The sequence below is a fragment of the Trichoplusia ni genome, chromosome 6, assembly GCF_003590095.1.
Source record: "Trichoplusia ni isolate ovarian cell line Hi5 chromosome 6, tn1, whole genome shotgun sequence".
Classification (NCBI taxonomy): Eukaryota; Metazoa; Arthropoda; class Insecta; order Lepidoptera; family Noctuidae; genus Trichoplusia; species Trichoplusia ni.
Genome location: NC_039483.1, coordinates 16,229,493 through 16,255,013, shown reverse-complemented (window position 1 = coordinate 16,255,013; position 25,521 = coordinate 16,229,493). Strand labels below are relative to the sequence as shown.

The 25,521-nt window shown below is 34.2% G+C and overlaps 1 protein-coding gene across 2 annotated transcripts in view; it reads left to right on the top strand.

Moving 5' to 3' along the window:
* The first annotated feature begins 6,718 nt into the window (after positions 1 to 6,718).
* Positions 6,719 to 25,521, top strand: part of LOC113495276 (elongation of very long chain fatty acids protein 7-like) — a 44,434-nt gene continuing 25,631 nt past the window's right edge. The window contains exon 1 of one of the 2 annotated variants that reach the window (XM_026873943.1): positions 6,719 to 7,525. The gene's annotated coding sequence lies outside the window, so the exon portion shown is untranslated. Of the gene's footprint in view, positions 7,526 to 24,398; positions 25,278 to 25,521 lie in introns of those variants that run through there. The other variant, XM_026873942.1, reaches the window with a different exon arrangement.

Below are 25,521 nucleotides of genomic sequence, written 5' to 3'. Positions count from 1 at the left end.
CGGCAGTCCACGAGACATCTCTGCATGGATTCCATCACAGCCCAGGTCTCGACGGTGTCGAAGGCTTTTTCGTAGTCCACATACGCTAGGCATAGAGGTTGATTATACTCCTCTGTCTTCTGTATAATTTGCCTTAGCGTATGTATGTGGTCCACGGTGCTGTAGCCTTTTCGAAACCCGGCCTGCTCCGGTGGCTGGAAGTCATCGAACTTTTGGGCGAGACGATTCGAGATAACCCTCGAGAACAGCTTATACACATGGCTCAGAAGTGAAATGGGGCGGTAATTTTCAAGCCGCGTATTATCGCCTTTTTTGAAAAATAATACCACCACGCTTCTGCTCCATGCCTCCGGTGTTATGCCAGTATGGATGACGGAATTGAAGAGCTTAACAAGCTCTGTCAAGACAGGTGTTCCACCTGCCTTGAGCAGCTCAGTGGTTATTCCGTCATCTCCCGGAGCTTTGTTGTTGTGTAGCTGTCCGAGAGCTATTCTAATCTCACCCATGTCAATGTCGGGAAGCTCGTCTGTAAGGTGGCGTGTAAGTCTGGCTCGTGGGTCATCCGCGCTGTGTGCTTGGGGCGGGCTCGATTTTGGTGAGTATAAGTCCCCATAATACTTTTCGACTTCAGCGAGTATCTCTGGCTTCGAGGTAACGGTAGTGCCCTGTGACGTACTGAGTTTTGTCAGGTGACAACGGGAGATATGAGCCTTGGAAAATACTTTTGAGCCTTGGTTCCGCTCTATAGCTTGCTCAATGGATCGGGTATTCGCACGCCGAGTATCGCGTCTTATCAGCTTTTTTATCTCCCTGTTAAGTACCTGACGCTCAGACGGTGTTGCGTTTATGTTTTCTCGCCGTTTCCTCATCAATTCCAGGGTCTCGCTGGTGAGTGCCGACTTGCGTCCATTACTCATCGGTCGAAAATACTTATAGCCCACCTCACGGACAACCCGTACCAGACAATCGGTGGCGTCGTTAATATCCTGAGTAGTTTCCAACATAGCGAATCGATTTCGTAGCTCCAACTGGAAGCTTTCGCAGCCAGCCTCGACCTGGGGCACGGTTGGTCTGAGAGTTGACTTCATCAATCGCGCTCGCTCGATTTTGAGATTTATACTCAGAGTGCCTCTTACCAGTCGGTGATCACTACCGGTATTGACCCTGTTAATCACAGAGACATCTCTGAATATCTGGCGCTTGTTTGACATAATGAAGTCTATCTCGTTCCTCGTCACGTTATCGGGGCTCCGCCAGGTCCACTTCCTTTGGGGCTTCTTCTGAAAGAATGAGTTCATCAGGAAGAGCCCCTGAGCCTCGAGGAAGTTTACCAGCATTTGCCCCCTGTGATTTCTGCGCCCAAAGCCGAAGGGACCCACTCTCGACTCGCCATTCTCTTGTACTCCTACTTTGGCGTTGAAGTCACCCATGACAACAGTGTAGAATGTTTTGGTACGAGACATAGCTTTCACTATGTCTTCGTACATGGCCTCGACTTCGTCGTCTGGGTGCGAAGACGTTGGGGCATACACTTGAATGACCTTCAAAGTGTAACGCTCCGTTATTTTAAGAACAAGGTATGCCACCCTTGCCGACACACTGCCAACTTCCACAATGCTGCCCTTGAGTGACTTGTGGATCATAAAACCGACGCCACCTTGAGATGGTTGGTGTCCTTCTCGGAAATAGAGTAAGTGACCAGCCTCGAGAGTTATCGTCTCCTCCCCCTGTCTTCGAAGTTCTGATAACCCTACGATATGCCAGTTAATACGACTTAACTCTACTTCCAATTCGGCAACGTGCTCGTTCAGCCGTAGTGTACGTCCGTTATACGTCGCCAAAGTCAATTTGCGTAGGTACCCTGCCGTCACCCGGGGATTCTTAGCACCCCCCACTGCACCGTTACCGTGGCCGGTACCATGGCCAGGAATAGTGCAGCTACCGGGAACTGGGGGCCGTGAATTTAAATTGTGCTGCATAAGGGGGGGATTTGCCGTAGTCACCACGCTTGGCATGCGGGTTGGTGACCGCAGTTCTGTGGTATAGTTATTCTCCGTGGGGCGCTGCTGCCCGCCCCCGGTGTTGTTTTGTCCCTTAGTCGCCTCCTACGACACCCACGAGAAGAAATGGGGTGGTGCAATTCTAGCCCGGCACCACACGGGGTAAACTTTGATTCGTTTTTGGAACTTGTATTTCGAGTTACTAAGAGCCTAATAGTCTGATACAGGAAATGTGCACTTCATATTCCAAAAAAAAAAACAAATATTTTTTGTCAAGCCCTCACTAAAAAACCCTGACTCATAAGTGTATGATGTTGAATCGTCACTAGATTAGCCTCCTTTGTAAACGAACCACAATGTTTATTTTTTAAATATATAACTTTACATCCGTTCTCTGTACCGGTAAGCAAAAGTATTTTTGTCATTAGAGCAGATTATAAATGTTGTATGAGTAAAAAATCCCATGATTCTGTTATTTCAAGGAAACCCTTGGAGTATTTCCGTTCTAATTTATGTCATTACCACAGTTATAAGTTAACTTAATGTTGTGGAATTTAACTACGCGGTAAATACGTAACCGAGGCGTTGTTGTCTTTCTGTCTGTCCATCCGTTTGCCACCAGATATTGTCTAATGGACCTGATTTTGCTGCTATAACAAAACCGTAAAATTCTTCTCAAGTTTACAACGAAGAAACTATTTCACGGAAAAATAGCACTAAACTATGTTTCCTATTCTAAGATCTAGATCCATAGACCTCTTCCTCAGTATTTGGCAAAAAAAAACATCAATTAATAATATACTTTCTTTCCGCAGGAACTTCATACTAGCCACCTATCTACAATGTTGTTCAGCATCCTAGTGTACCTGCTGTACTGCGCTATATACACCGTGCTGCTGGCCATAGCCGGTCTGTGGTGCTTTGAGGAGTGCGCCCTCACTGAGGAAGAGGAATACGAGTTCTACAGCCAACAGAGGGCGATGCCGTATTAATCAGTACTTGTGAGTATATGTATAAAGTTTTTTGTTTTTTTTTTCTGCTGGAGTAAGTTCATGAGAAGTGTTGGAGATCCTTTTATAGATTTATATGTGAACATAGTTCTAAAACGTTGATGTCTTGTTGAGAATTTTATGCTGTGTTTTAACGTAACAAGTGCCAAATACAAGACGAATAGACTAGCTAGTAAGGCGAAAAGATATTTTCATAGAATCATTTCAACTATAATAGATACTATTTACACTAAGATTTTAAAACATATTTGTTTTACATTTCAGCCATTATTTTTGTGACTACAAAATAACCAGACAGTTTAAAAATAACTTTGAAGAATTATAAACCAGCAATTGCGTGGCGATTATCATTAAAAAGAAAAAACACATCAGCAAAAATTTACTTAGAGATAATTTAAAATATTTCTCGAATGTACATACATGTGTTTTGTGTTATACTCTTTACTTCCTAGAATTAAAGTTTGACCACAGAACGCACAATACAATACATCGCAAGAAAATAAAGGAAAAACAAACTTGATCTCAAAAAACACGTTTTTGTACTAAATTTCGTAGGCTTCCATTTTCAGAGAAACTATACTTAATTAAATGTATATTTTTGTCTTACGAGAACTTTGTCACCGTCACAAAAAATAACAAACAACGGTCATGTTTGTACATAATACCACATCATTATTTGTTTTCCTCCCAATTAGATGAGTAGGCCGCGACTGAAAATATTCCACTTGCGTTTTTGACTAGCTTACGATTTAAAGATCTATTTTTAAATCTATGTAATGATTGACGCAATTGATTTTTGCGTGAAGACTATCAGAAAAAAGGGAGTATTTTTGTTAAGGTTTTCGTGCGTAAACAATAATAATATATGTTCGTATGAAGCCTTTTGAAATTGAAAAGATGGTCGTTGTTCCAAACACCTATTTATGACTATTATTCAATGACACAGTCCGGAGACAGTTTTCAGCCAAAATTATTCACTTTTTTTCACTAAATTATGGCACTAACACAATCGACTAGAAATAAAACCCTCGCAATTAAATCAGTCAAAACCGCGGTAGCACATAAACAATTATCAAATAATAAAATTAACCAGTGATACACGTTAAAGCGTTCCGTTACACATTAGTCACGATTATTCATCGAACAATTACAATAATTATACAAATATTTAATGATCTTTTTAATTTGGTTGAAACTGTACGGTAATAGGGTTATTGCTGCATATATGTAATTATATCCGGTGACCCAATATGTTTAAAGTAATTGATGTGTATCAAACTATGTACTTCATGAATTAGTATTTAGATTTATGCGCAATTGTGACTATCGAAATAGTTTATTGATAAGCAAAATCTAGCTTGTGAAGCAGATTCAATAACTGAGAAGCGGTCTTTTTTTTAAATCAAATGCCTAAAAGCCTAAAGAGAACCTAAAGAGCAAGAAGGAGATGGTTATCTGAGCTCAATTCTTCGTGCAAAACTGGCTCCTTTCAGCCAGACAGATCAGTGCAAATGAAAGGTGATGGAGGTCTTATCCCTTTTTCCGAGTGTGAAAGGCTGTTTCATTTTGGACTTTCGACCTACTAAACACACACCTCGCCCCTTCCTCTGCTTGTGCCAAGGCATGCTCTGCAGGACTCATACATTTGAGAGGTCTACATCGATTCTAGCAATTGTCACAATGTAACTGGGGTACGAAAAAAACTGTTCACGTAGTTATATCTCACTTGGATACGCTACGTAACGTAATAAAGCAAAACGCTAACCCTGAACTTAGACTTAAGAAAACTGTTCTCGAAAATGTTTATATTTTCCATACTTCTAAATTACACGCGTAACGTTTATTCCAATAAAGAAAAATCGTAAAAAGGGTTTACAAAAACCTCGTCAATACGAAACCTACGTCATATTATAAAGAAGAGCAAAAAGTTCCTGAATATAAACTGTATGAAGTAATCATAGATGATAAAGCGAAACTATTGTATTGAAAGCTTTTCCGGGTTCAAAGTAGAACTAAAATTATTTGACATTAAACACTAGTTTTTTATATCCAATTTATTATTAAATACTATGACTTATGCAGTTAAATCTTGCCTTACAAGAAGTATAAAAGGAACTGCACTTAAAAATGTGTTGTTTTATACGGCGCTGAAACTCAACGATTTTCCCAATACGGAGCAACACCGCTGCCAAGGTACCTTTAATATAGTATAATAAATAGATACCTATAAAAATCTACAATACAAATAAAACTTTGACTCAAGTTAATATGATACTAGCCTGAGAAGGTTATGATACACAATAATATACATATGGACAGATGGACATTATATACAGATGGACAAAATCTCTTGCCAAAATGATTGAGTATTGATACGCGAAAAGTTACTTGATGCAAATTGTTTGAACAATTTTCCTTACATCCGAATGCTTAGGCGCAGATTAGAAAACAAATTGCACCTTTTTTTATTAAGGCGGGGGAATCCTCTTAGACGCCCGCTCCCTCGGGGGAGGAAATGGGTAGTGTCAGACTTTCACTGACTAAACCTGGACCGCCGTGCTACGTCATCCGCGTTTTTGTGTCTTTGTATGGCAATGCGTTGGATTCCTTCGTACAAGACAAATTGTACCTACTGGTAAATCCGTGTGAGTATAATAACAGCTGTCATTATACCATAGAACATCTTGTATAATACTTATAATTGTGTTATTGAAGGCGAAGGCGTCATTGTTACGCGTTTAGTGAACATTGTGACGTATTTAGTTAAGGGCGGGTTTAGAAGAGCTGGAAATGAATATAACTGTATGATTTTCGCTTTTTTAACCGACTAAAAAAGAGGATTTGTCAATTCTTCTGTGTTTCGTCTTTTTTATATTTGTTACCTCAGAACTTCGGCAACTGCATGGCAAAATTTTGTAGATTCTTTTTTATTTAACGTGATGAACGTGAAGCTATCATTTGGTCCCAGAAAAAATCATCAAAATTGGATCAGTAGTATTTTATTAGGAGTCGGTTATATGTTTTTTGGTAAAGAATATTATTTTGACACAGTTTTACAGTTTACTCACGCGTATTTATCGGGGTATCCCGACTAGTTTCGGACCCAACCGGAGTCCTTAATCATTTAATAATGAATCATTCTCACGACAGTTACTATCAAAACAAGAAAAAGCGACCACTCTGTTAGATGCAAGAAAACCAATTAATATAATAAATCAAAGACAAAATAAACATGGCTCTATAAAAAAAAAACTGTTAAAAGAATCATTCGAAAAATTTACCGAGTAAACAATTTTAACTTCAAATTACTGCTATAATTTAATGTAGGCCAAGAGTAATAATTAAACTTCAACAAATTACACCAAACAGAGATCAGAAAACAACAAACAACAATAATGTAATTACATAATCTAAAGTTACTTCAAAGGTTAAGGAGTTCGGTTGCCTGCAAAAACCTAGAAAATTCCTCTTTTTTATACGCACTGAAACTTTGAGCAACGTATTTACAAAATATAATCTATATATGCATTACTAGCTTTTCGCCTGCGTCGAGGACGGTTATATCGCGTTTCCAAGAGAACTCTTCAAAAATCTGGGATAAAAACTATCCTATGTTCTTTCTCAAGGTCAATTCTAATTCTGTACCAAATTTCATTAAAATCAGTTCAGTATTTCAGACGTGAAAGCGTAACAGACAGACAGACAGACATAGTTACTTTCGCATTTATAATATTAGTAGGGATGTTCTATGTAGTAGTGAAGATATAGCGTCGAGTTATACGTCATAAGAGGTAAAGTCTGTAAAAATAGAGCTTTGAATGTGGTAGAATTGCTATATGAAAATTGGAAGGATTTAAAATAGAAAAATCATTATGTTGTACTTTTTATTGCTTCATTGCCATCAAACACTTTAATTTTAATATAAATACATTTTAATTATCCAATTCATGAACAGGATCATAAAATATGTGATTGCTTTTGAAATTTGTAAATAAAGCAATCGCTCCATGAATTAATATTAAGTTGCAGTTAATTATTAAGTATTGAAGTAATGTAGACCAACAAACTTTTACAACGCCATCACCTTGAATTAAACAGTACCGTTATTTAATATTTCACAATGCATGCCTTATTATAATTTGTTTCGATAATACGCAAACAAATTCTCGAACAAGGATGCGCATTTCCACCTCGGAACTAATTACAAGTAGAAAATGTTTTTTCTTTTTCTAGAACCGTGAAGGTTACCCCCTCTTAAAGTTCGCCGCGTCTAGTCTTTCAGTGGTCTGTGGCTATCAGTAATAGGCCGTCGTCACACAGAACCGGGCAATTGTTTCTTTATATAATAATATACAGCGCATACTCGCTTTAGTCAGAATCAAGCCTTTTCTGATACCTACTTCAGAATGTTTTATTCATAGTGACGTATCAGTATAGTGATGTGCTCTTCTGATTTGTGTTTGAGTAAATTGGCAAGAGATAAGTGAGTGAGGATATGAATTTGATGTGATATTGGTATGTATTTTATTGTAGAATTTTGAGTTTTTGAAAATGCAAATTTACAAATAATTAAATATAATTAATAACTTACATTTATGAAAAGAAGTGTTTAAAAAGCGACAGCAATATACAATCTTATTGCTGATAACATTCTATGTTTAAAATATTTTTAAGAAAAAAAAAATGAAATGATTTATTCAAGGAATTTAAAATGTTAAACCATGACTTTTTATTATTTTTACGTTAAACATACCTGAAAAAAATAGTCTCCAATGTTTAAAAACTTGATCATAAAAAAGCAAAACGATAAATAGCTTTGCAAAGCTTTGGTAAACACATGAAAAAAAAGTATTCCTTTTATACCAACATATTCCACAAAAACCTTCGAAAACATAACATTACATCATATCCAAAAAAAAAAATTCAAATTCCAGTACAAACGCAATTTTTCTTAAAGTAAAAAAAAAACAAACAAAAACGACATCAATAGATCCTGGATCCAAAAACGCAAGTTTGTAAAAAGGCCACGGATATCAATAAAGTAAAAAATAGGAAACAAGATTTTCTTTTGTTCGCCTGTCGTTGATTGGCGAACGATTACGTATATTAAAAACTAATTAAGAATTATTGTAAACAAGGTGACGCAAGCCTTCAATTTTATTTTCCTACGATAGCAATCTGCGTACAAACATTCTGGATTTTATGGTCTTAATTTATTGATATTAAAATGTATGCATTGCAACAATGCCCTGCATAAAGTTTAAAAAGAAAACCTTATAAGTCACTAGACTCAACAAGATTCAGAGGTGGCAAATCTTAAACATAAATCACGGAAAATAAATTGTTAACGTGGAAAATCAAAATTCAAATTCAACTCCTTCTGCTTTTCTAAAATTTTATTCCAATATTGATAGATGTCTAGTCACGAATTACGGTGTCATAGAGATAGGTCTTAGTAGGTATGGCAAATCGCACTTTACAAAAACTTTGAATATTATAATTTGTTATACAAATATATAAGAAATATTGATGCATATTATAAGTTTAAATTTATACATAATTTTATTTTCTTTTTATTTGCTTTTGATGATATTGAGAATGTCTTTTTATATTATTCAAGGACAAAAACTACTTATTGAAGCCGCGGTTTTTGGTGTAGGCGTTTGGCGTAGCGTAGCTTTGCGTAGCGTTCATTTAGTTCTACAACACCTTATGCAGAAAAAAATATATCGCTGGTAATTACGTATTTGTTGATCTAATCAGATAAGATGTAGTCTAAAACATAATGAAGTTTAACCCTGTAGCCTGTTGTTTAAAATCCTGTTAATCCCCAGCGATCTAAATTCGATTTTGGATAATAATTGTGATAGTTTTGTTCGATAAAGATCAGTCAGTCAAGAAACTGTTAATATAAATCTATTCTCATTTCGACCACAGACATTAACATTAGACAGAAGATACATGACTGTGTCAAATACAATGTCTGTAAAAAAGGGTGCGAAGTTTTTGCTTCACGAATATTATATTTAGTATCAACAAAATCTATCATTGTACCCTAACATTGTATATATTAAGAATCACTGCTGTAATTCCATGGTGTACAATAAAGAAAATTCTAATCTAATTCTAATAATCTAATTCTAACTCTATTATGAAGTTAACTTGAATTACAAAACATTGCAAACTACAAATTAATAGCGAAATCTATAATATATATTTATCTCAAGGCAACAAGACTTATTAACTATAGCCAAGTACACAACCTTCTTTATTGCAATATATTGCACGTTCTATTTAATGTAAAGAGAAATATTAAAAATTAATTCATTACATTTCGATTTTGTGTACGCTTGAAATACAGCCCTGAAATTCTTAGAAAAATAAAATAATCTGATATTAATTGAGTTATACTTATATTTATGATAGGTTTTAGACTGAACATTGTTAATATAGAGTTAATGATAGGCTTAATTTTCACGACGACTTTATCCACATTGTCTTTGAAATTCTAACGGATGTCTTTCAATTTTAACAATTTAATTACGTTTGAAATTATATGTGTTGTTTTTCATTTATGTAAATGAATAATGTAAGCAATTACCATAACATATTTCTTATTGTCTATGTAGTCAGATGGCACTCACAATTTTTTTACATAGGCACTCTTTGATAACTATTTATTTTATTCATCTTCAAGCCAAAAACTGAGTACATAAGTAGTGACGTACATACGCACTTGTGTTTTTAACTTGCATTTTGCTGTACCACGAAGCGAACTAAATTGCACGTCGTTCTTACACGATTGTACTTAATACATCCTTTTTATGGGTTTTCCCCGATACGTGCAATTTATTTAATAGCAATTAGGTTTATTACGCAACTCATTTGTGGTCTGAAAAGGTGACTTTAATTGACGGAATATTGTTTAGTAGTACAGACAGCAATTGGTAAACAAAACCAGATTTGTCATGCGTGTTTAGCGACGAATGCATTAGTGTGTGAAACAATTTTTCAGTAGGATCTTAGTGGTAAATAATTTATCCTATCCCCAATATTAAAACAAATATTCCATAGTGGTTTCTTAGGTTTACGCGAATGTTAGACATTGAAATGAAACTACTTTTACGGATTTTATCGCGGTTTAATTTTGGATTTTAGTTCCCGCCGTTTCGAAACCTTTGCAGGTATCATGGTCACGGGCAGACTGAGATGGCGTTCGTCTTGACAGAAGATGTTGCTCGTTCTACCTTCATATTTTAATTAATTATTTGTGGTCCGACCTACGCAGCATGGGCTCACTGTGTCTTGATGACTTTTCTTGACACTTTCCTTGAACAGAATTATCACAAATCCCGGAAGTATGTTAAACAGTTTGTTGATAGTTTTACGTAGTTACAAACACGTGTATATCAACACATTATAAAGTCACATTCGCTATTGTCTGAAGTGCTATTGACCTAATGTCAAGTTCAATTGCATTGCACTTCTTATTGTCACGTGTGAGTTTAAAAAAAAAAGAAAATGGATAATTAGGATGTCATGTGAATTTAATATTTTTTAGTTTAATGCACCTTTTGTTATTATGATTCTTTAAATTATTGTGAGTGGATTTTTTGCGCTGAAGGGTAGACAAAGGATGTCACGTGGTTTGGTCCATCCCAAATTGTTGCAAAAAGGCCTGATTTGAAGTTAATAACTTTCTTGATTTTATTAGGGTACCGTACCTACCCACAGAAAATAAGATAATATACGTATTTCTGTTGCTATTCTAACAAAGTCTTATAAAAAACCCAATACTATTCAAAATGATCACAAATTGGTTTGGTTTTCAGATTCGCTCATAAACAATTTAAAAATTTTGCATACTCGACGAACTGTTCCATGTAAAATTCACAACTTTTCCATGCATATGCGAAAAGTTCCATTCAGTAATAAACAAAATAGGAACTGCTTGCGTTTGCAAACACGTACCACAAGAAACTCGTCTCGACTGGGAACAAAGACCAGCTGATAAACAAAGAAGGCCATTTACTTCCACTGCACTAATTGACATTCATCCAGTCACTATAAATAAAGCTTTTAAGAGTCCGATTAAAATCAACTAAAATATTGTTTTAACTTTATTGTTATACAATAAGAATTCACAAGTTACATAGTTGATGTCTTATTGTTTTATTGACAGAAACTCGAATAAATACTAATTTTGAATGAGAAAGTCCGTTAATTTTCCTGACAGTTTTCACTTAACCTTATGGAATTTTACGTCAAACCAAGTTTACTGCAATATCCAGAACCAGACACAAAGAAAACAGCATTATTAAAAAAAAACACAACAACAATAATACACAATTTATACAAACCAAAAAAAAATCAGGAACAAAAAACGCTCTAATTACAACACTATGCAATAATGAATCGATATTCAAGTAATTCACATAATAACAGTAATATTGTGTCATCACGTCACTTCATTAGTTAATCCAGAGGATTTCCTACATCCTTCGCGGATATTTATTTTGAACTAATGATCCGGTAACACGGTTCCTTCTGTACTTGATACTACTTCTGATTTTACAGGGTGGTATTTTAGACAGTACACTGATTCAAACGACAAAAAAAAATTGTGGTTACTATATTAGTAGATAAAATATAAAGCAATAAAGAATTATGAACGTTGGTAAAACCGAATCAATTCTCATCACAGTAATGGAAAATACACAAAATATTATAATTTCGAATATGTTTTTTTATCGTTACGCAAAATTAATAACATACCTAAACGTTTTATCATTATAATAATATTTGAATTAAAATAGTTGCAATCTTTTCTCTACTCAGTGCAATAGTAAAATAGCCTGTAATTTATTTGCGCCTATTTTTTTATTCGCAATTTGAAAACATTCGAATTATTTTTGACGTTACTACGGTAACTCACATTTATTAGGCTCATTACCTCTCTGTACTGTCTATCCTTAACACTTAGGCTTTACCATCGGAACTCACTCGGTTTTCGCCTCGGTCCTTGAGTGTGCCGGTTTGGTTGCAATATCCGTCTTATTGCGTGTGCTTAACCACTGGTGCGATCGTATTGCTCAATGCTCGGACTAATGCACGTTTTTATTTATGAGTTTTCTGTGTGACGTCATGAAAAGTAAGGGATGCTTCTGCTCAAAGAATGGTTATGCTAATGTTACTTGTTTCTTGTCAAAAAATTATGAATTTTCAATGTTAAGTTTTTTTTTAGACGGGTCTAATTTTGAACATTAAAGAACTGTCGAGTTTAAACATTCAAAAATAATAAAACTGAAGATGAAATACGTCTTCCTTAGAACTCACACAAAAAAATGTATGGAAAGAAAACACTTGGTACTTAATCACTAAATGCTGTTTAATCTGTTGTCAAATTAACCGATCACGACTTTCAATCTAATCAAAAATTTTTACTTTTCACATCAATATAAGATTTTTTTAATCTTACAAAATACATACATAATTGCCCATATCTATCCAAATCATCTAAACCAATTACAAGATCAAGCATTAGCAATACATTTAATTAAATAATTGTTATTGCTAAATTTGAGTGTACACGCAATCATTGAACTATATTGTTAATAATATAATTAAATTATAATATCATCACAACGAGTGCTAAAACTATTGTACGTTGAGCGCAACGTAGATAAATTATCTTGAAATTACTGCTTTAACTTAACGCCGATACCAAAAAATATATTGCTTTTTGCACGCAAAATGCATTGCTTAGTCAAAAGGACAAATCGATTAACAAATACTAATCCAATAACAGGTATCCTAGGAGGAAATACTAATAGGCTATATAAATATGTTTTTCAAGTACTTAAATATTATTTTTAGGCATCCAATTTCGGAACAAACAAGGTTTTTCTTCCTGATTTTGTTGTGAGGTCTGATGTCCGTCAAAAATAATCTGATCATGCTTGGATAATAAGATCTAAGAGACTTCACTACGAGGCAATGGTTGTTTATGCATAGTTGTCTAAAGAATTAAGCACTTTGACACCTAATTAATGACTCCGGTTGGCTCGGAAACTAGTCGGGCGATACCAAAATATACGAATGAGTAAACTGTTGCATCATCAAATTAGTATTAAAAATTTTATGTTGGCATTTTGTGATCTGTACCTACTAACAATAAATCCTATAAAATATCCTAAAACTAAACGATTTTATCAAGAAAAATAAGAACAATAATTTACCGAAAATTACTCAATCGCATTATACTCAAGCATCTTCAAGTTTGTGGCCTTAAAACAAAAGCGTGAATTTTCCTCAATGTCGATTTCAAGACCCTTATCTGAACCAGTTTAATGCTGACCGCTAACATTAGGGCTGTTTCCATTCTTTAACTAACCACATGAAGGTTGAATTGCAAAACATCATTAGTCTTTTGTTTCATTATTCGGAAGAACAATATTACTTAAGTTTTTAAGGTTTTTCTAACGACTGGCAATGCAAGTGCTCGGTAGATGGCGACTTTCGACTTCAAACTATAGCATAGGATAATTATACATAGCATATATTGGAGGATTTCTAAGATCGTTAACTTCACTCAGATGTATAGACACGACAGGTCAAAATCGAGTGATGGACCGAAACGAAACGAAGGTTTGAAATGTAGAAATGAGACTTGACTGCAAAACTCATAGGAATTCCTACACAGGAGAGTTGGATACAAATAATAACACCAGCATAAAAATGCTCTACTGCTGAGCACAAGACTCCTTTGATATAGGTAAGGTTTAAACATAGATCACCAAACTAACTCACTGCATGTTGGCGAGAACTATAACCATCGTTTATCAAATTATACCCCGTGTATACTTGGCCTCACTATGAACAACACAAGTGACGGTTTAAAAGTCACCTCTCTAAAGTTGTATGCTCCAAATGCTATGTGGCATTGAAGCCTGTTGTTCTAAGCAAAGAATTTAGATTCAGCTTTTGTTTCTCATTAATAGCTGTAGGCATACAGTAATAGACGCTTTATGTCAATTTGTTTGTATGCCCATTTCTAGTGATGGTGTTTTGTATATCTCTTTTGTTGTAATGACATGGATTGAAGGACTTTAAGGTCATATTCAGACATGTATATTTAGGTCGTTGTGAGGTGAGGTGTCATATCGATATACATATACAATGAATGATGTTTTAATGAGTCGTAATACTGTAATTATGATAACTAATTAAAATGCCTTCCGTTTGTAAAATATTTTAAAAAAGTATTATTAGTTTCAGCGATTTGTTGATGCTTTTAATCTACTTGTTCTTGTTTATTTGTTTAAACGCGCTAATCTTGGTGGGCAATTCATTGATTAAGGCTAAAGGGATACTTTCACGCATAAATAGGAGCAAAACAGCAATGAAAAATGTAATGCGTGCACTGTGTTCAATTTACAGAGTAACGTGAAAGTCACGAACATCTTCCACACCTCCCAGACGAAGTCATAGGCAACAGCTAGTGTTTAATATTTCTGCCTTTTTAAGTCCGTCGTCATCATTACAGCATCTATCACAATTACATTCACTAAAAGTATACATCAATCTTGATTTACTTCAAATCCCCAAATCTGAGCACTATAATCAAGTCTGATCTAATAACTTTATCTAGGCCATCGTGTTTTACTCCAAAACTATGAAAGACTTTCGTAATATCTCATGTTTCAGTCATCTGATCGTTGAGAAAACGGTAGACGAATATTACTTAAACAGTTTTTATAGAAGAAAGCTCTTTTATTTCGCGGTGTGTAATTTGCTCTATTTGTGCGGATATTTTTCGGAGCATGACGTTACATCATGTCTGAACTTGACCAATTTTATTGTTTTTCGTTATAAAAGGTGTGGTCATTTGTGTGTCCAATTTTTTAAATATTTATTTGATGTTCCGATATCACAGTTTGCCTTAGTTCATGATGTAGGTAGACAAATGGAAATTGTGATCTTTTTAATCATTTAAGTTAAGTACTTGTGATTCAACATTCTTATATTTTTTGTAACAACCTTTCATAAAACTTTTATTCGTCTACGTCAACTATTTTTGTTAAATGTGACAAAAATAAATAAGAGTCAATAGTTTCCCATCAAAGGCAATGATAGCCATTTGCCTAATAACTGACAATTAATAACAATATTTCCGGCAAGGAAAAAAATACCCAATACTAAGGTATTTTAACAAGGAGGTCTTTATATTTTCTAGACTCTCATAAAGAACCTTCTGAAGGCCAAACAAGTCTTCAAAACCAGACATGCAGTCGTGCAAGCGAAACAGCACTACGCAGACGATAGTAGCGTCCTTTTTTCACAATATCAGTTTTACTTGAAGAGGTAATGCAAGGCATCCTGAAGGTCTCGCGTGCATCTAATTATGTCAGATGGAAATGATCGAGATTAACCATTATGATTTATTGTTCCGGTTAAGTGAGTGACCCTGTGAGTCCGATAACAGTTATTCATGCGAGTTTAACACGATAACATAGGATATAACGCCCCAGTTGCCGTTTCAGATCGAACTTTCCGTAACATTCGAGTCTAAACGAAGAGCTTGTGGCAAAAATACAACTTCACAAGTTATTCGATCACTAGTTAAGCTTGATACGGTCCGTGGATGGGTGACCACCCAAAACGTAAGGAGTTCCTTCGTGTTTTAGAAAACAAGTTAAATTGTTCTGGCTGTTATTTACAGTTTGACTAAACAGACATTACGGGTAATCAGAAGCTAAAAAGTATGTTGCCGCTGTAATAATAAAAAAAATAACATGATACATGGTAGGTATACTTATTGATTGATTGACAATTATCTTTTTCGTTAGCCTATTTGTGGTGGAAAATAATAAGCTCGTGGCTAAGCCATAACCGCATAAGTGATACGATCACAGGTTAAGCTATGCTTGACGCGGTTGGTCTGTAGATGGGTGACCATCTTCGCCATAACGAGTTCCTCCGTGTTTCGGAAGGCACGTTAAATTGTGGGTCCCGGCTGTTATTCCTACATCTTTGACAGTCGTTACAGGTAGTCAGAAGCTTGAAAAAGTCTGACAGCCAGTCTAACCAAGGGGTATCGTGTTGCCCAGGTAACTGGGTTGAGGAGGTCAGATAGGCAGTCGCTCCTTGTAAAACACTGGTACTTAGCTGAAACCGGTTGGACTGGTAGCCGACCCCAACATAGTTGGGAAAAGGCTAGGCCAATGATGATTTGTGGTGGAAAATAAGCCTAATAATGGAATTAACAGTAGAAATTATTGCCGTTTCTTTTGTTTTACATTCTAGATCATGAAGGTAGAATACCGATTTTAAGAACAATCCACTAATTAGTAAACGCTTAAGCCTCTCACGTCCAAGTAAACGAAACGATAAATCAAATGAAGATAAGAGCCGAGGAAACGCAACTCCTTGCGCAATTAATACATTGCGAAGGCTCACTTGTACTGTTTCAATAACTTACCGTTGATAGATTGATAATGTTTTACAAACTACATTTTGTAACGTTCCAACAGAATTCTGCGTTTAATCCAATGTTAGATTTGCAGATTGTAAAAATCTAGAGGCGTATCTTTTTAATTTTCTGAACAATTGTTCATCATCTTGTCCTTTAAAGCAATTCAGGACTACGACAGGACAAATAATATCTACAAAACATTAAAAAAGTATGGCGGAACAGATTTTCACTTATTTGTTTCTATAACCTGATACAAATTTTGCTAGATATCACACAGAAAAACATTTTCGACTAGTAACCGCAGTCAACAGCTAGTTTCAATATAATACTCACTAGGAAGCAAATGACAAATATAAAGAAGCAACGTTTTAGGTAAAAAACAAGGAAGTAGTATTGCAATCGTTTTCCTTGCTTTAATCTGTGACTAATTTTATGTTAGTTTCTTCCCTTTTTTATTCATTTAAGACACATTTTATGATACAAGAATCTCTACTGCGTAAGTCTTTAATTTGACTAACGTACTACGGTTATCTCTTTAGTAAATGATGATGTTAAGGCAGAAAAGTATTCTATACCTACTTGTTTATTTATTATAATAATGTCTGACTCTGTAATGACGAATACCTATGTACAAACCTCTATGATTTTCTAAAGCGGTAAGTTATTTGATTAAAACTTCACGGTCATATATTATGATTGCTTTCTGAGTACCTACCTTTGTGAGTTACCTTGATAATTTAAACAAAAACGACTCTCGCACTTAGAAATTTTATTCTAGTGTTGCTGGGACTTTACCCAGGAAGACACACAGAGACAGGACAAGCATTCGTGGGTCACACAAACGCTTGTCCTACGCGGGGATCGTATACGTCGCGCCCAGTGGGTTCCGCGTGGTGACCTTAACCACTCTGCTATCCGTGCACACACGCACATAACAGAAGTTTTTCTTTGACAGTAAATAGTCGTTTATCGCGCCTTTATTTACATTTATTTGAACAAATTATGAAATTACAGTTTTATGAATGTCAAAGCGTTTAGCACCGCCAGTGGGTGGAGGTCATAATATCTCACTTAGAACACGTACTACTGAACTTGAATGAAAATGTCACTGTGGGTTTTATTTTCATAAAAGTATTAGTATTAGTATTTATTTTTTAAAGGTAATACAATACAATAGATTCTTAATTGGAATGTTTTCTGAGTCTGTCAATCTAATAAAAAAACACAGTTTGAATTTGATATTATTATTTTCAAGATTAGATCGATGGGTCCTACGTATTTGGGCCAAACTAACAATTTGGCCATTTTCACTTTGTAAAGTATGTGAGTTATTAAAAACTATATATTTCTGCATATAAACATGATTTTTTTTACTGTAAAAGGGCCTATGTAACGTGAATTTAAACGTACAAGGTCCTAAGAGTAGTTAGAGACTTATGCGTGGGTAGTTCACGCGCGTTTGTTTCGTTGTTTGGACCAATCAGCAGATTTGACACTTACATGTTTAACGGACAACGGCCAATCTGCTATGAACACGAAATGTCACTGTTGTGTTTTTGGGTTACAACTTAGTTTAATAATAAAAGATGGTATTCAATTACCGAAGTAAGTTGTCTATAGGTCGGGATTTGGTAAATTTGGCATTGAGAAATGAGTATCTGCTTATTGCTAATTTGTGAAATACGCGTATAATGGCCAATATGACACATTGGCCCTTTTACTGTGTCTATAAAGAAAAATAATTTAAATAAAAACTAACGTAAAATGGCCAATATGACGTAAAATAAAACCTGTAAAATGTATACATAAAATACGATCGTATACATACATATATGAGGAGGATAGTTGTCTCAGTAAACCAGCAAATAATCGTAAAGTTCGACTTTATCAATATGAAGTTATAGGAAATTTAAAAGTTGTCATTTTGCATTTTGGCCCATATACGTACGAGTAGGAACCATCGAGATAATGGCAAAAATCTACATCCATAAAAATACTTTGCTACCTATTTGAAAATTCATTACAAACAGAACAACAATAATAGAATCTAATCTGAAAACCTTTCTTCATCTTAGGCTAAATATTTAATGTTTTTTTTTTAATATTAGATCAATAAAATTATATAAGACAAACTGATTTTACATTATAAAAGCCACATGACTATCAAAATAAAGTTATAGATCAAGCAATGAATGACTACACATTAACATTCAACTCGTTATAAATATAAAGATTAATGGCCTGGTAAATAGATTAATTACAACAATAACACACTTTACTGGAACTTGTCCAACTAACCGTGGAAACACACAGTAAATTGTAAGATATGTTTTTATTTTTAATTTATTTGCATTTTAGCGATGACTATCTGTATAAAACTGATTTATTAAGACAATAAATCTACCCCTTTTAGCGGGTCGATAAATATGATTCATCGTATCTACGTATGCCTGTATGTCCGTTCGTTGGGTACCAGTTCATCTCATGAACCTTAATGGTTAGACAAATATTTCTTTACAGAATCATATTATGTTTTTTTGTGTTAAATCTCGAATATCGACATTAAGCAACGCCTGTTACGATTATAAGTCTGATGGATTTGTGGTATAGCTATACTACAAAATCTTTTAAAATTTTGTAGGAAAATCTGAGTAGGAAGTAATACAACTATCAAAATGTTTTCGAATTGAAGTTTCCCGATCTGTATTGCGTGAGCAACCTGTTTTTAAATAAATGATAATGAATCGAACTTACGAATGTTATTATAATAATCAATCTAATTTTAACTTTTTCACATGAAGCCATTGATAGTTGTCGTGGTGGATATTCCACAAAAGTCAAAATTAATCATCATTCTGATAATATGACATTGAAACCCCGTTCAGAATTGCATTAGACCCATTACGTTTTCATCACATACATACAATACGAGAAGTAACTTTCATAAAATCATTACAATAGGAATCCTTGGTCTAATGATGTTATAAAAGAAATCGCAAAAACATCAAATAAATTAATGTTAATGAGGTAACTGACAGACAGAGGAACTAGCCGTTAATTTTGCAAGAACTTAATAGTTTTAAAGCAGTTTACGTTGGTCGATAAATTTTATTGAATGATGTATAGTATTCGGTACTGTACTACTGGTGTACTACTGGTTGTGAGGTTGTAGTTATAACTATGATGTAACATGAAAAGGGATTTAGTATTAAATGAAGATGTGTTTTTTTCCATTCACGAGATAATCGGGTGAGACCCAGTCTATTTAAAAGGCTTGCAACGCACATAGAGCCAGCATGCAGAGGCGTTCTTGTGAACTTCGGGCTAAACTGTGATGGAATCCAACAGGAATCAAAGAAATATTGATAAGGGCGAACAAGGGATTTTTTTTTTTTTCAGCCATTACTTTCCCACTGCAGGGCAAAGGCCTCCCTTAGGTTCTTCTACTCTGTCCGGTCTATTGCTTTTGCCATCCACTGTTTGTGGTACGCATCCAGTTCGTCGCGCCATCTCATTCGAGGCCGTCCTCGTCGCCGTTTTATGTGTGATGGGAACAAGGGATTAATAACAGGTTATTTTTTCTGATAACCATGTTATTTAAAATAATTTTTCACATATTTTTATTATCATATAATGCTCGACTCTTAATTATCCTCCTGTCTTATTCCATATTCTATAAAAGGAATAATGCATTTAAAACATTTTTAAAAACATGAAGCAACAGAAAATAATTATTAGCCTACGGACACAACCAATAGATACATTGTGCATGTCCTTCTATCAAAAATTCACATTGTTATAAAAACATTAGCATTAAAATACAAAAAAGCCACTTAATATCTGACTCATCTAAATAATTGTACATAAATATTACATTTAAGACCAAAGAATACGCAGAACATACGTTTTCTATTACAAAACGTGTGGACTGACATTGACTGTGAGAAAAGTGTTACAAGTTCATACGAATATGTACAGTTGTGGTGAAAGCGACAAGTGCTGCCGACTAGCGGAGCTTTGCCGAACTAAAATGGTTTACATGGCAGGTTTATGCCTGAGATACGTCTTAAGATTTTGAATAAGATTAAAGATAGTGTTTACGGAAATTATAAATTTATTGTAAGCATTCAGAAAAAGTGTTTTTTTCACCGCGGTGTATGTGTTCATACTGTTTATTAACATAAGTAAATGGAAAATATGAAATAATAATGTCCAAGTATCTAAAAAATATATTTTTACTTATGCGCATCAGAAAATATATTATTATAAAATTATTATCAGAAAAACCACGCAAACTACTATTAAAATTAGCCCTGTTATTATTGTAATAACCAATTAAAAATCAAAAATTATAGGTTTTTAAAGCTACACAGAGTACAAAATAACAAAAGTATTTTTTGACAAGTTGTCTTAATAAATTCATCTCGCTATAGACCATACTTTCTCCTACAGCCTAATATAGACGGAATTTTCCATACATTCCGAGCAAAGGTAACTCTGCTGTGATGCTCTCACATTGACTAGGATCGATTTATCTTGATTATCTCTGACTCCGCCTCTAACTACACTATGCTTTGTAGTCTATTAACTGATTTAATTGGCATGTTGTTCATTTGTATAAGTCGTACCACCTTCATCATCTTTAGCCATAGTATTTGCGCATAAATATATCGTTGCGAATATCTTTTTTTAGGTAATTAAAACGATTACCGCTCAAAAACAGACCCAAATCTGAGGGCACGGCAGTGCCCCTGCCAAGTCTCGAGCAAAACGGGCACGGCCGTACCATCTTTTCTCGAAGCGATTCGCGGCTGTTTCGCCCCCCCTGTATCTTCGACGTGGACAAAGCTAGGAGTTTAGCTTTTCGGGGAATAATAGTAGGCATTAGAACAAGCTTAAGTTCGAAATTACATGCCAATTGAATTAATGGTTTAGGAGTTACGGTCGATCAAAGTTACACCATTTTGTCACTCACTGACTCACTGACTCACTGACTCACTGACAGATCATCAAAAATCTAAGGTACTTCTAGCAGACTTAGAAACTTCAAATTTTGCACCAAGATAGGTCCTTAGCCACATATAAAGTAAAAATTATAAAAACATTAAAAAATAATATGCCATAGAAAACAATTTTATATTTGCGGTTTGGCAAGAACATTATGTATGGATTTTGACTGCATTGTTAACTTTGTTCGTTGTTTAAGTACCTATTCAATTGGATGAATACATACATAGAATAGAAAAGAATAATATAAATGTAATACACAGACTATCATTAATACAAATTAATACATAAAATTCATAATTCATTAAATTAATAAAGCTAAAACTCCATTGTATTGCGATAAATATTGTATGCGCGCTCGATAGATGGCGTTGTACGTGTCTGAATCGCGCTATGGTTTCGTTACAAAGCGCAGTCTAAGTAGTACTTCAGAATAATTCGATAATTTTCATTTGATAGCGCCACCTGTCTATGAAAAACCATTTCGAAACTAAAAAATATTGTAGTGATAATTGATATTCGGAGAACTTTACGTGTTATTTAGTTTAGTTTAGCTATAGTTTGTAAGTTAGTAGATATATATATGCATATATATATAAGTTTAAGCTTGTTTACATTAGAAGTAACGAAGTCTCAGAGAAGAAACAAAAGAGATAGAGATAGAGAATGGGTTCTAAGCAAAGCAGTAGCTGAAGTCCTAGAAATTATGACACCTAAAAAAAAAGAAAGAAATACACTTACAAAAAATAAATGAGATCCCACCAAAAACATTAAATGTAAAAAAATGCCAAGTCTCTCGATGCAGTCTTTCCATCGTAAAAAGTTTTGAGATCTCATAGAAGCCAAGTCCTATTCAAAATATTTTGTAGTTATAAATCAACATTTAGTAATTGTATCAATAGTTTTCTTTATATTATAATTATAGTGACTTGGCAATGAGCACAAATTAAAAGCTGCTTGATGCCTGGAATTATGTGCAAATGTTACTGACGAGACCAGTGATCAGATTATTTGTTATGTGTGAATCATGATGGTCACTACCGACTACATGCTCCAATACAATAATTAAGAATACCTTACGGGCCATCGCTTTATGAAAGTAAATGAATCGAGAGTACACTAAGACTGACTGCCGTTGCCGAAATTCGGTTGGGACGACACGGATAAACCAAAAGAAAATTAATTTTGTGATATTAATGTTTACGCATGCGGTGTGTGTAACTTTCAACTCCTACAAATATGCCGTTTTATTTGTTTCTTCTTGTGCTCATTGCCAAGTCACTATAATTATAATATAAAGAAAACTATTGATACAATTACTAAATGTTGATTTATAACTACAAAATATTTTGAATAGGACTTGGCTTCTATGAGATCTCAAAACTTTTTACGATGGAAAGACTGCATCGAGAGACTTGGCATTTTTTTACATTTAATGTTTTTGGTGGGATTTAATTTACAACTTATCTCAAGGAATCAAAACTTGATGTATAATTTTTAAAATTTCGAAGTCATTACAAAACAGAAACCTCCTAAATTCGTATAGACCATTGCAGTAGGCGGTGTGTGCGATAAAAATGTAAATAACGAATAATAAAATCGTTATAATGCCCGGAACTAGCTAAATAACGATGTCAATTCTATTTACGCAGTTACAAACGGTAAAAGCAATGGTTAATCCCAATGAGGTAATTGTTGCAATGTTTTGTTAATGGTTTTTGTACCATCATTATTAATTTAAGTTCTTACGTAACAAAATAATTGCTAAGTGCTATTTGTTATTTGATTTTTAGATAAAAAGGTTTTTACAAAAAATTCTCACGTCACACGTTTTTCTATGCAAGAAAAAAAAACAATCAATAAACTAATTTTGTTTGGATATTGATTTATTCCCGGAATATTATAATAAAAACTATAACTAATGATTTTAAAGTAACGTCCTCTGCATCTCCTCTATATGACTAAAATTAAAAATAAATAAAAAGTCCAATTTATTTTAATTTTGTTTTGGAAAAAATAATACATGTATGTTTATTTACGATTATTTTCACATAACCTTGTTTATAGATTACACAGTGTACCATGACAGTCTTTGTCAATGTAACGGGCAAACATTACAAATATCTGGAGGTTGGTCTTAAGATATATTGCAAAATCGCAATCACTTGTACGTCCGAATACGTTGTGCAATGTTTGTCGTCCGATGAGAAGCGAGTGCAAATTTGTATTTGATTTATTTATGTATGTAGCTTTTTCTACCTTATCTCTAAAGTTTTTGAAATGCAACTGAAAACGCATATGATTAATTAAAATTAAATATTATCTGTAATCACTTAGTCCCTTAAAATGATAAAAAACTAACACGTTAAAAATACTTAAAAAATGAATGAGAAGATATACAATTATAATTACCTATTAGGGTCTTTCCAAAGGACCAAAAACTTAATAAAATAGTAAATAAAAAAGCAGTTATAAAAATGAAAACGGCCACAACCGGTATAAAGACAGTTCATGAATATGATAAAACGATCCTATGATTTAATAATATTAATGTATTCATCCGTCATGAGTTTAACATTAACAGGTAGAAAGCACTTCCGAAACTATTTTTGGACAGCATTCCTAGTTGTATAGAATCAGGTTTTTATTCCTTTTCTTCTAATGTTTATGATATCAACTATATGGATTGTCATAATATTTGCGGAGACAGTGTTTTTTTAATTGAAATAAGGAATCTAGATTGTCATCGCATTTGTTCAACATAAGGCAGGTAGCCACAAATGATTATTTTATTTACAACTTGAACAAATTCTAAAGAGGCTAATATTTTTCCTTAACATAAAAATGAATCAAAAAATTGTAAAAGGTTGTGTACAAGTATTTTTTCAAATCCTATTAGTTATTTACTTAGTTTTTGATAGAGGAAATTGTGAAAATAATTTATAATAGAAGCATAATACGTGTCTCGAAATATCTTCTTACACTTACAAGGTCTCAAAACATCGAGAATATAATAAAAAATCTGTGAAAACACGAAAGCATCTTATTTGCCAACACTCAGCTACGCTCAACCTCGCTAAGATCCTTTGTCACGGGCAGACCTGTCATGTTTATCATAATTAGTTTTATTTGTTGTCGCCGCTAACACACGTAGTGTCACGGACACACGTTCTTTGTTTTATGACCATTTCTCACGTAAATGTGCTCTAATTAACCTGGTATTTATGAAGGCTCGACTTAGCTAGGAACTTGGGTTTTGCAATCATGTTTCGGTTTTTGTGATATTGTTTTGAACTTGGAGACGAATTAACCCTCCAGAAACTTCTAGACGCCGTCAAAATCCGACGTACCTATGAATACAAGAAAAAATATATTTTTTCGTGAACAATGTATTGAATCATTCAGTTTATGAACAAAAACCAACAATTCAAAACAAAAACCGTATCCCAGCACTTGTAAAAATGAATGCACTTTGAACTCGGCAAGAAATCTGACCGGTCGTTGGGTAAAGAAAACCCGACTTTTTGCTAAGGGCTTTAAGTTTCGTATTCGTTGGTCGTGACGTGAGACTTGTGTCCTTGTATCCGCGTGGGAGTAGGAAGGCATGTGATTGGCGAAGCAAGCGCGGGCTATTCAATTGCGGCTCGGATAGCGGCGCGCGCGCACTTTCGCAAAACTTCAGTTAAGTTTTCGCTTTCATCCGCTGAGATGAGGTGCGCACGTGTTTAGTATATTGTGGGCATTTATTGTTATATTAAATAAAATGCTGTCGACCAAATACTATAGGTACGATAAATATAAAATTGTTTTAAAATGTTTTGAACAATGTTGGTTTATTTGAAACGATTTTAAATACTATTTTTTTGCTTTAATAGGAACAATTGTTTAGTAATAATTTTAAAATAAAATACGCGCATTAAAACCACAATTTAATGAATTAACTATGTTATAAAATATGTGTACAATAAATATGTAATATTAATATTTTCAATTACTTTCATAAATATTTAACACATGTTTTTATTTTCAG